This window comes from Maniola jurtina, chromosome 6 (assembly GCF_905333055.1).
Source record: "Maniola jurtina chromosome 6, ilManJurt1.1, whole genome shotgun sequence".
NCBI classification, from domain to species: Eukaryota; Metazoa; Arthropoda; class Insecta; order Lepidoptera; family Nymphalidae; genus Maniola; species Maniola jurtina.
Window position 1 is genome coordinate 4,117,284 of NC_060034.1, and position 9,422 is coordinate 4,126,705.

Genomic DNA, 9,422 nt, shown 5'->3' on the forward strand with positions numbered 1-9,422 from the left:
GAAGATCGTTTGATACAAAAATTCTATTTTAATTCCCGGTGAGCTCGGTGGGGCGCTTCGAATCGACACCTCTTCCAGCGTGCCTGTATATGCCCAGTTCATTGTTTGCAGTAGTTTATTTTTGACTTTCAGGCTACCAGACACTACGTTTCGTTGTTCGTAATTGGCCTCAGACCACGTGGTATGTAAAGGTTAATTCCAGTCTAAATGACTTAGCAGCTAACATGTTAACCAGCTCTAGTTGAAACCAATCACCAGAATAACCAGACCTCAGCTTATTCACAAAAACAATGAATTCCAAGGTTAACCTTAATTAGTCAAGTCGTATACTGTGGCACGTAACCCAGACCCCTCAGACGACGGCAAAGGTTATATTGACCGTAAAATATGTCATAAACAAGCCTGTATAATATTAGGCATACTTGTAAAACTTTTCCCGAGTGCGTGGTTGCCTCCGGTCTACATTAGGCAGATATTGTGAAAGTTTGTACGCATTTCGGGGTACGTTTCCACTTAACCAGAGCGGTATGGAGACATGCTCAATAGACCAATCAAATTATTGTTAGATGATGTGATAATTTCACAATAATTTGATTGGTCGAAAATACACGTCTCCGTTCAGCTCCGCTTCGCATCGCTTCAGTGAAAACGCATCCTTACTTTAAGTTTACATAAGTTTACATGCAAATTCTTTATTCAATGGCAAGAAAGTCCTTGACTGAGATTTCATTGGTAAATGACTAAGTATAATTACGAGATAAGCGTACTTTTTTGCTTAGGCCTTAGTTACTCAGAGTCAAAATGAGACAGATTTATGTCAGATAGATAACTTTGTCTCGTTTTGTCTTTAAATAAAATCTGAGCAAAGTCAAGCATGCTTTATCTCTATAGATTTCGACATAATGATGTAAGCAGCTTAAATTAGAACTTTTAAAATAATTATATTAGATTGGCTTGGCAATTTAATCAAAACTCCTAATCAAACTCATACTCCTAATCAAACCCATACCCCTAACGCTTGCTGGCACGACTTTGCGCGAAGGTGGTAACTATCCCCACGGCTGAAGCTTACCTATAACCCGGTTAGAATAGCCTATACCAGTTATACCAATTTACTACCAATTCTTTAATTGACAAAGATTTTAGTATTAAGCTAAGTTCATTATTAATTAAAATTCCTTTTAAAAGTTAGTTTCATAATATAGATAGGTACCTAGCTTTTAAAATGACCATAGGATAGAATCATAGAATGTTTTAATACGACTCGACAGTTACCTATTGTTCAATTTTTGCCAGCAAAACACAAGCTAGAAAAGGAAACTAAATTGGTTTCAGAATTTTTGTATTTTTACTGTACAGATATAACTTTGCTGTTATTAAATTATGTTATACCTATATGTGGCATTCTGTTGTACACAATGTCTAAGCTTAATGAAAATGGCAAGTCTAAATGTATTTCTGTCCTTTTCATATTGCTCGCTGTAGAAAAGGATGCTACTAAATTTAGACCTGTAAAGACAGCTTCATAAAACACGATTTTTGTTTGGAATCGTCCTTAGTTTTATTATAACAATAATCTTTATAAAAGGTATTCAAACTACTCATGGAGAACTCAATAGCCAATAATATTATCAATATATTACGTTCTTTTTAAAGCGATAATTTTTTTAATGAATTAAAATATGGCAGGCAATATGAGAGCAAATAGCAATAATCAGTTTTAATTATTCAATTATAATAATAGAATAATGCATTAATAGTAATAAAATTATTGGAGTGTGCACAAATGTTAAGTGCAAAAAGCAATCATGTTGCATAATTGATCACATTAACTAAAATTGATGATTTTATTAATTGATTTGAATCACTCTAGACCATTTTCCCGAAAATGAATTAAGAGTCATCATCATTTCTATCTATCACTTCTCTCAGAAGCATGAGTAGGGTTTAGGCCATACTCCGTAGTCCACCACGCTGGCCAAGTGTTGATTGGCAGACGTTACGTACACGTTTGAGAACATAATAATTACAGAGCAAATTAGAATTTCTAATTAGCTCTGTAATTATTATCTATGAGAAGGGAACCTTTATTAGTGAAACTCAGTACAGCAAAATACATTGGGACCTTTAAACTAGAAAAACCCGTATTTTATGGGCCCCTAAGCCTTCCCAAATATTAATTACTAATGTATGCCCGAGACTTCGTCCGCGTGGAGTATCAAATTTCAAACCCCTATTTTACCCACTTAGAAGCCATATTTTCAAAAATTCTTTCTTAACGGATGTCTTCATTATAATAGCTATTTGCATGCCTTTCAGCCCGATCCGTCCTGTAGTTTTGAGCTGTGTGTTGATAGAGATCAGTGAGTCAGTCAGCTTTTTTTTTCTTTTTATACATTTAAGATGACTTGTATTATCTAGAGTTAGAGCACAAAAATATATAAAGAGTAGATATTATCATTTATTTATAACACCTAAAATAAAAACATCTATTTGCTATCTTTGAGTTAACTCTTGATCATAGAAAAATAAAGCCAATCCTCATTGGAGTTTCCAGTTCCCACTGTTTATAAGCATGTGGCTAGATTAAAAATAGTAGGTATATTTGTTTCAAAGCTCTTTTCACGAGTAGATATCGACCTACTTACGGCTTCAGAGCCGGGGCATTTGCTGGAAGACGGACTCTTTCATCGAACAGACGTTATACTGTTACCTAATCTTTACTTTTCTGCAATGTGTTTTAAACTGAGAGTACTTAAGGCTATCCTTGTCAACGATCCCCCGTCGATTTCCTACGTATGATATTATTGTTCTTATCTCTATCTGCCCTGGTTCGTGCATTCTCGGTTCCTAGATCGGTACATTTGTGATAACCAAATTTCAAATTGCTGTGATTGGCTGAATTTACCATGTTCTTGCTGCGACAGTGAGTTTGAGCCACTAGCGGAACAATGTTAGCCGGTCAGAAATGATTGCAATTAGTCAACCTGTTTGACGTCCGTGTTCTGTTTTCGATTACAAAAAAGAAAAAATTGTTGTTGCAATCATCAATTTTAGCAAATAGTGAAAGAGAGTCGGCCAATCAGAGGTCACAACTACCGTCACACTTTCTGTCACACTATGGCAGTAGGCATACCGAGTAATGAAAACAATTTTTCATTCTGTCTAGGTCGAAGTAGGGTTGCCACCTGGCTCTTTTTGATTTACAGGCTACCACCATCAAAAATACGGGGTTTAGATTTGAAGAAATTTGAAAATTTGAAGTATTTGAAGAAATAGGCGGTGGTTCTCTCTGAAATGCATGGAAAGCCTATTTAGATATTTCAGTTTATTTGTAAGTTTTGTATTTTTTCTCTGTATGTTGCCGTGTCTTGATTGGTGAACTGTGTTTGCAATGTGGTTTTAAATAAAAGATTTATTTATTTAAATAGCTTTTAAAAACTCTTAGTGTTGTAAAGCAAAATGTTATACATTTCATGCATACAATCTTTTCATTTCAACTTAAAATTACATTTAATTTGTAATTCCACCTTCACAGTATCAATACTATGGCCGTAGCCAGGAATCGATTGCGGGAGAGGTTTTATCAGGGCCGGAACTGAATCCTGTCATGAGGAAAAAAACATTCGCTCAACTTTATGGGCTAATTACCTGGTTAGTGGAATTTCGCCTTTCAATTTGACAGTGAGATAAAATACAACAATAAAAAAGCGCGAGCGCAGTGAGCGTAAATGTTTTTGGTTCAATACAGAAAAAAATAAAGTGAAAGGGAAACGAGTGTAGCCATAGCAAGATTTTATTTTTAAAGCTTCCTATCTATACTAATATTACGAATACGACAGTATATCTATTTACCTATCTATTTGTTACCCTTTCACGGCCCATCTTCTTTACCAAAATTTTGGTACTTACTATTCAGAGGTAACTTGCATCCCAGACATTTTTTTAGGCGGCTTTTTAGCCCGGAAAATCCCCCACGGAATTTCATCTAATCTAATCTAATCATTCAAAAATCTAAATTCATGCAAACGAAATTGCGGCGTTTACACCAAGTAATAGAAATTCAAAGCGCGAGTGAAGTGAGCGCGAAATGTTTGATATATTTCCAAAAAAATTTGTTAAGCAAATGCAAGAAATAGTGTAAGTATTATTTTAGGCTTAGGTTTTTGACGGCTTCCCAGGCGCAGTCGCCATTTCAAAATTTCTGGTCTGGTGGGAGGCTTCGGTCATGGCTAGTTATATGGTTAGTATGGCCCTAACGGCCAAGAAATTAGACTGCATCATCACTTACGACTAGAAAAGATTAAAGTCACGGGCTAACTTGTATAAAAAAAGGCTTACATCCTCAAACCAAGCCCCGCCGCCTTGACTACGACCATGATCAATATCGAGTGGGTTTCGGCTACGCATTGCCGCAAAAGGAAAATATTCTTTCTACTGGACATAACGTCAGTGTTTGATTTCGCCAGCCAGCTCCTGCTGAATTTGTAAAAAACCGGCCAAGTGCGAGTCAGACCCACGCACCGAGGGTTCCGTATTCGGGTATTTTTTCCGACATTTTACTCGAGAAATCAAAAACTGTTATGCATTAAAAAAATATGCATAAAAATAAATAAAAATCTGTTTTAGAATGAACAGGTAAAGCCCTTTCATATGATAACCCACTTGATATATGTAGTTATCTTACTTTGAAAATTGAAAATACTAATATTTGTTCATGAACACATGACAGACGGATAGAAGGACAGATGGACAGATGGACAGACGGAAAGACTGACAGACTGACAGACAACGAAGTGATCCTATAAGAGTTCTTTTTTGCTTTTGAGTTACGGAACCCTAAAAATATTTAGTTTTATTTGCCCCGTATTTTATTTTCATAATTACAGGTTTCTGTATCCTGAAATACGGGGTAACCAGTAAAATACGGGGCCTCTGGCAACCCTATTCGGAAAACACTGTCACATTCAAGTTAATGTCAAATATTTTGTTTTCAATTACAGAAAGCTGCATCAATCATTATTACAATATTTTCTTTGTTGTGATTGGCTGAATTTTTGAGTTTCAGCCAATAAACAGATTGTTTGCCAATTAAACGTCATAACAATATAAATGCCAGAAAGTTTAACCAAATAAAACAAACTTAATGAGAACCTAGTGAGAATGCAAACGGCACACAATTTATAATACATATTATGTTAGTCGTATATAATAGATATTATAGTAGTCGTTCACTTTGGTAATAGTCAGATTGTCATCAGTAAAATTGATATTGGTTGATGTATCGTAAATTATTGTTTCGGTGACAAATATTTTTATTATCTATTTATCTTTGAACAGAATGGAATAGAATGAAATGGAATGGAATACAATGATAAATTTTTATTCCTGTAAACTTTTAGGTAAACTTCAAAGTGTTTTTGGATGGTCAGAAAAATTTACCACTGGTTCGGAATGCCGTTCCTACGTTTTCTAGGGTTTCGTACCTCAAAATGAAAAACGGAACTCTTATAGGATCACTTTTTGTCTATCTCTCTGTCTGTCGTGTGTGTCAAGAAAACCTCTAGGGTACTTCCCGTTGACTCAAAACCATGAAATTTGGCAAGTAACCTAACTGCGTAATTTTGGGTAGTTTTTTTAATCGATAAAGAAAGTTTGCGACATTGTTCAATAAAAAATTTGGATTCCAACTCCTCAATCCTGATGTTGCAGGGGACCTGACTACTAAAGCTAATGGGATTTAAAAAGTGTCGATTATTAATTGATATTGAAAGTATCTATACCAAGTAAACACTTTGTCGTTGACCTCAACCCTGATGCTGTAAGAAATTGCATTCCTAAATCCTGGTGATCCCTCGGGATTTGAAAAGGATAATCCGTTTAAATATTCTTACGTGATACAGAAATAAGTTGCATCCCGGGGACGGGCTATTACGGAGAGGCAACTTTTGTTCTGGGAAATGAAAGGATCGGGATTTTTAAAAACCTAAATCCACGCGAGCGAAGCTGCGGGCATTAGCTAGTTGTAAATATATTTAGAAGCTACTATAAGATAATAGATAAGGTACTTATTTCCTTATATTTTTATTGTATGGCAGCGCGCGGTTTTAAATTATAAATTGCACGTCCTGTCCTTTTCTGTAATACATTTTTTTCTCAATATCTACCGCTTTATCTCATAGCAAGAGTCTGTAAGACATAATACAGTGAAAATAGGCAAAATATTCAATTTTTGCAGTTTCCGTCACGTCAGTACCTGTCGAATTTTTCTAACAGTGTAAGCAGCAGAGCTGAGTTTACCATCAAGTGTTGATATGTGGGTGTTCCATAGAAGCTTTGCATCTAACATTATACCGAGAAACACGGGGTTCTCCTTTATTTTCAACATATGATTATTTATCAATGAATTTATGTCATTTAAGGTCCTGGTATTGGGCAGTGTGAATTCAACACACTTAGATTTCTTTGCATTTGGAATTGATTTGGAAGTAAATTGTTAGCAATAAATCAGAGAGTGACCTGTGATATGGCATTACATATAGTATATATTGTCAAAAATTATAATATTAAAGCTGTGCGTATTGCGTGAGGAATAGGTTGCAAGAGAGTTGCAACTTGCAGGGTTTGATGCATGCGCTATTGCCAGCAAACATGAGACATATTTTTATCTACAGGCAACGTCTGAGTAGGTAACGCATACGTCTAACGCAAGTTGAAATGTACCAGTGTATTTAGTTAGACCTATCGACAAGTTTGGAGTTGGGTGCAGTCTAAATGTGGCCCGTGTGTTTAGACTGTCAGTTTCTGTCAGTTTCACGTGTCGTCCCCCGCACTTCACCACCCCGCTTGCACAAATCGAGACAGCACGAAATTTTCAAGATTTCTGGGTGTAATTTCTGGTTTTCGTAGTTCCCACATAATTATAACAATATAAAATATATAACGATAATTTTTTTACTACATAATATTCATTAAATTTTCTAGGTCTGTGGTTTTTCCAAATTTCATTAAATTGCTTCGTTGTCTAGAAAAACGAGCACAAAGTTGGGCCTTTTTTTAAAGAAAAATACAAATCTTTGAGCCCCTGTAATTTTAAAACTACATATTTTTAGAAAAATCTAAATCACCACAGACACAGATATTAGTTTCTAGACTATGTCTGCAAAATTTCATGGACTTTGGTTGCTTAATATTCAAATGAAATGGGAACTACGATTGTATGGAGTAAGTGACGGAGAGAGCTCTGTTAACTAGCGCACAGTGAATACTAGCGCGATTTTAATGTAGAAACTTTGACAAGTTGACGGCGTGTTTAACTTGGCTTTCGCTTAGTTTTAATGGGTTTTTAATTTGGATATTGATTTTTAATTTATATTTATATTATTTTAATTCTGTTAGTGTCGTGGCAACCTTCTGCCAGACGCCCTTAAATTTTAATAAATTGCTAAGGTTTAAGGGCGTGTTGGGGCAATACGCAGAGAAATTTTCAAGTTTCAGCTTAAATAAAATAACGAAGGTCTGGCCCTCGCTGCCACCTCTATACCTAATAGTTTTTAAATTTAAACTGAAAGTACTTAACTCTATTAAGCACACCTAATGCCAGCTCGATTTTAATGTAGAAACTTTGAGAAGTTGACGACGGCATGTGTACCTTGGCTTTCGCTTAGTTTTAATGGGTTTTTAATTTGGATACTGATTTTATATTATATTGACTCTGTTAGCAAATAAGTTAACTGTAATTTCTGAGTGAGTAGATTATAGTGATATCTCACGTCACGGCCTGCCACTGCCTGAATCCAGTGGCTTTCTCCGATTCGTTTGATGTCTCCCAGGGGGAGTCTGTCAACGATACACTTTCCGAGGTTGCCATTCTAGCACCTTGTGACCTCAACATCCATCGGTTCTTTATGTTATAGTTACTCTACCTTCGCAACCCGTTGAACCATGTCGGTTCTATACGGGTCTTTTTATTTCTGACCTGAAACTAGCATGCCGCGTGGCTCTCTCTGACCTTTCTTATGAGGCTCATAGTTAGTGACTATAGTAGTACTTAATTAGTTGTATTTTGGTATAGTAGGTAATTAAGGATTAGAGACTCAAGCAATTTGGTATGACGTGCGGTCTACCAAGTGTCACAGTATAGGTACCTAAATCTCATCTGACTCCTGAAATATCTGTTGACGATGCCTACCTATTAGGTAGATTTGCAGTTGATGAATTCTGACCTAGTTACATATTTTAGCTATGTTATGTAGGTAGCTATTCTATGTTCTGTAAAAATGTTATCACTGCTTTACTCCCAAAAATTAACGTAATATTAGATATGAAAATTTCAATCAGATTTTATACGGATATAGTGAAAAACTTTAATGAGTTGAGTTACTTTAGTAATTCGAGAATCAACCTGTTCATACAAATCGCCTTAAGTATGTAAACTTCAGCTGAAATTAATACACATTTAAACTATACACGTTTAAATCTTCTTACTCCTACTAAGAATACCCACTATACGTAAAGGATGAATGTACAAAGTAATAATTCTTCGTAAAGTCAAAACGGAGCGCGTATCGTCAAAATGTATCCATGTAATTGTGTAACAAAATTTCCTCTCGCTCACTGTATTTTCCACATTTTCCGTCGACCTCGCTTGACGCTTTCATAAATAAAATATGGCCGTCGAAATTTAAGCACAACATTATGATTTACAGATGTAAAATACTGAGTAATTTTTTTACTAAACCTTGATTCTATACATTCATTCACAAATCGTTTCTAATACGAACCGATAAGGTGTGACACGACCTTCTAACTTCCGTGTTTCCTTCCTGTAGAGTAGATACAGAGACTCAGAGATATTGTAAGATCTTTATATTCGAAGACTAACCTAAATGCATCGTATACGTATCCTCTATACTCGTAGTATAAGCAACTTCAAGCACAACTATTTCTTCTCACTTCTCGGCCCACTCTCGGGCGCCAGTTTGAAATGTTATGGTATGATCTTGGATGAATAAATACTCGATATGATTTAACCTTTTCAAGATTATATATTTCAATATTCTTTTTTTCAAATAATATTAGCCATGCTAATCATGACTAATACTCCCCTTTTCCCTCCAATTAAGCGTAAAGCTTGTGCTAGGAGTGGGTACGACAATAGTGCAACGAGTGGGGTTTGAACCGCCGACTTTTCGGAATTTAGTTCGCTCCTCAACCGATGAGCTAAATTAAAAGCCTAATGAACAGGTATATTATCAAGAATAGGTACGTACCTCTTAAATAACATACCCATACCGAACTTGGGTACACTCTTTCGTTTCACGAGGAAAAACGTAAAATGAACCACGGGCGAAAACGTGACTGAGAGCTAAATTAACAGTACTAATTGTTAATTTAATTACGTTAATTCTGCTTCAGATATA